At 40.1% G+C, this 3,766-nt stretch overlaps 1 pseudogene; it reads right to left on the bottom strand.

Annotated features, from left to right (window-relative positions):
- Window positions 1-2,668: 2,668 nt before the first annotated feature.
- LOC102963763 lies at window positions 2,669-3,293 on the bottom strand (annotated as a pseudogene).
- Between the last annotated feature and the right edge of the window lie 473 nt (window positions 3,294-3,766).

Genomic DNA, 3,766 nt, shown 5'->3' with positions numbered 1-3,766 from the left:
TAAAAAGGGGGATCATTATTGATAACAATCACTAACAATGTACTTGGCATAAAATTAGCCATGATTTGTGATGCAGCATAAAATGAGAACTGGGTAAGAGAACACTAGTTGTGTGTGACTTTGAGAACTTTATTAATTTTTCTAAGCCTTCTTTTCTTCATATGAAAATGGGTATATTAGTAACACCTACCTTCTAGGGTTGTTATAAATATTAAATGAGGTCATGTGGATCTAAGATTTAGCAGAGGTCCTGGAACATAATAAGTACACATTGAATGGTAGCTGCTATTATTATTATTATTATTACTATTATTTCATGTTACTGCTTATTTCTACCCTGGGATCTCTTTAGCACTGGCTGTTGGGGCTGATACTATACTGTGTGAACCAACTTTGTGTGCTTAATATGACTGTATGCTCAGCTAAATCAAAACATAGAGGTAGAGCTCTACCTGACCTTGTAGGCGATTAGCTTTTGCCTTTTCATGAGTGAGATTTGATTATCTTTATCATTGTCTTAGCTTGTGTTGCCTACATATCATAAAATTATCCCAACCTTTTAATATCCTGTCACAAACATTTATCTTTTTGACCTTCAGTGGAATTGTGTTAAGATTGCCTGCTCTCGAATACATCTATCTATCCCATGTAATGTGAAATTACTAGGGTTTAAATTTAGTACTTACGACATGGTCACTTGGATGCCATGAGTTTTGATTCATCCTTGCCACTAGATGGCATCATAATAGAACACATCCATTATAGTTCTTTTCCTGTCTAGCAAAACATGCCATAGAAATTGAAGCTATGGAGTAGCCTTCATATGTGAAACCAAAGTTGAGAACTTTGAAACAGGGACATTTTATAAGCGGAGGAATTTAGTGTTTGAGCATTGTATGATTGGGGTTCCTCCAAAATGATACCCTGAGACAAAGACTTGTGTGCATGTTTCTTTGAGAGGTGACGTTGGGACAGGAATGAGGGAGCAGGAAGAACGAGATTAAAAATACGAAAAAGGAGAAGCATAAGGATGATGTTTCATGGCTGCCATTGTGGGCAACAAAGCTTAATTCTACTGAAATATCCTAAGACACACATAGAATGCCTCCCAGAATTTTTTTTTTTTAAATGTTTATTTATTTTTGAGAGAGAGAGAGAGAGACAAAGAGACAAAGTGCAAGTGGGGGAGTGCAGAGAGAGAGGGAGACACAGAATCTGAAGCGGGCTCCAGGCTCTGAGCTGTCAGCACAGAGCCCCTTGTGGCGTTTGAACCCACGGACTATGGGATCATGACCTGAGCCAAAGTCGGACGCTCAACCGACTGAGCCATTCAGGCGTGCCCCCAGAATTTTTTATACACAATGATCAGGAGGCAGGAATGTTTATCCGTCAACTCTTGTTCATTGGTCAAGATTGCTCCCTGCTCCTCCCCTGCACATACATAAGACCCAAGCAAACTCTCACTGGCATCCAAGACAGGCTTGGGGAAGAAATGAGAGATACTATGTGGGCTACAGGTGGGATGCTATCAGGTGAAACAAATCCAAGTTTGCATGGAATTGTCTATTCCAACCTGTTTAAAATCAGATGTAAGGCTAGACGGATGTAACTCAGGGCACCAGATGTGTCTGCTGGAGCTACCTAATAAATCATGTACTCTGTAAATTCTTCCATTTGAAATAAACAAAGAATCCTAATGAACCATCTGCAACTTGAAATCCTTGGGGGCTACCCAGTAGGTATTCTGGCAAACGTTTAGTGAATAGAAATATTAACGATTATGAAATTCACAGGAAGATATCTTGCCCTTTGTAGCTTGGTATGAAAGGCCTAAATCTTTCTCTTTTTATAATTTTTAAATCTTGCCTGTACATAACCTAATATGGAAGGATTCCCAAACCTTTTATACTCGTGTACTAGGACATAGGAGCCGGAAGAGTTTGCTAATAGGAAAATACTGGGTGGGATAGTTTGTAGAGATAGAATTGTATTGGCGTAGGAGTCAGGAGAGTTCAGGATCTATCTGTAATGTTGGATAAATGATTCCTAAATTAACTTTTGGAACCTCAATGCCCTTTTGTGTAAAGAGCAAGTATGGCTGAGTTCAATCATCTTAAGGTTTCGTCTAGTACTCAGAGGCTATGAAAATTATACATGTAGAAAAGCAGTTGACTTTGGTCAACTGTTGGTTAAATGTCCAACTTCGGCTCAGGTCATGATCTCATGGTCTGTGAGTTCAAGCCCCACGTTGGGCTCTGTGCTGACAGCTCGGAGCCTGAAGCCTGCTTAGGATTCTGTGTCTCCCTCTCTCTCTTCACCTCCCCCACTTGCACTTTCTCTCTCTCTTTCAAACATAAATAAACATTAAAAAATTTTTTGAAATGAACACATTGTGTTCATATATGTATTTCTGTTTTCACACATGATATTATAAGTTTATAGACATTGGAACTGATTACCCACTTAAACATGTGGAAATATCCTTAATCTTTATAAATATAAACTTCTTTTTTTGATTCCAGAATGATGCGTCAGATATTCAAGTAAACACAAGAGTACTAATTCTAAGACCTGCAGAAATAATATATATGAACTCTGTGTGTATGTGTGTGTGTGTGTGTGTGTGTGTATGTTTTAATGGTGGGAGTAGAGTTTATTAAGCTGTGTGTTAGTATAAGCACTGAGGCTTGCCCATGGTGCTCTTAATGTATACAACCCAGAGATCGTGCCAGTTCTTCTTGAGCAATGACACCAGGGAAATGACAGCTAAGTGGATGTGTACACAAGTCCATGATCTATCATATTCACGTGGCCAATGGCCACTATTAGGCACAACACGTTTTTTGTCTGGAATTTGATCATGGACTTCACTTCATCAACTTTGGCCACATGTTCTCATTGTGGGTCAGTAAGGAAGGGAATTTGCCAGTCTTACTCAGGCCTGGGCCCAGGATTCATGGCATCTTCTTCATCAAAGATTCCAAAGCAAAAAGACATCATACTTCTTGGCCACGTTCTTGATGAATTTCTTATTCTTGCTGAGTTTCTTTTTCTTCAGTGCTTCAGTGTCCACATGGGAGAAATCCACAGTTGTGGCCTCATCATGCGCTGTTGCTCCCCCTACAACACACACAGAGAAGTCGGTGTGGACTTAAGCCTGATGGTGCCCAAGTAACATCATCCTTCTGAGGGCTATAGTTCTTCAAGTTGATCTGTAGCTCCATGGTGTCCAAAAACTTCTGTTGCTTCCACTGGTTCCTGTGCAGGACTGCCTACACTGCCTTGTAGAGGTGTCACAGGAGACTTTGCATGCCACAGTGACTGCAAAAGAGCAGAATCTCTCTCTCTATTTATTTATTTCATTCTTTTAAAAAAATTTTTTTAGTGTGTATTTGTTTTTGAGACACAGCTAGAGACAGAGTGTGAGTGGGGGAGGGGCAGAGAGAGGGAGACACAGAATTCGAAGCAGGCTCCAGGCTCTGAGCTGTCAACACAGAACCCGATGGGGGGACTCAAACTAATGAACTCTGAGATCATAACCTGAGCAGAAGTCGGATGCTTAACTGACTGAGCCACCCAGGGGCCCCATCATTTGGCATTCTTTTATAAGTAATTAATGCTTATTTATTGGGGACCAGAAGAAAGATAAAATCACCTTTAGAGGTAAAATAATCATGTCATTTACTGCACATGCTGAACTCTTGAGAGTGAAAGGGGGCACTATTGGGTATTATTCTAGAATAAGAGCCGCAAATCAGAAGCATCC

The sequence above is a fragment of the Panthera tigris genome, chromosome A2 (genome assembly GCF_018350195.1).
Source record: "Panthera tigris isolate Pti1 chromosome A2, P.tigris_Pti1_mat1.1, whole genome shotgun sequence".
NCBI classification, from domain to species: Eukaryota; Metazoa; Chordata; class Mammalia; order Carnivora; family Felidae; genus Panthera; species Panthera tigris.
Note: the sequence above shows the minus strand (reverse complement) of the source record. Positions and strands in the feature narration are given on the sequence as shown.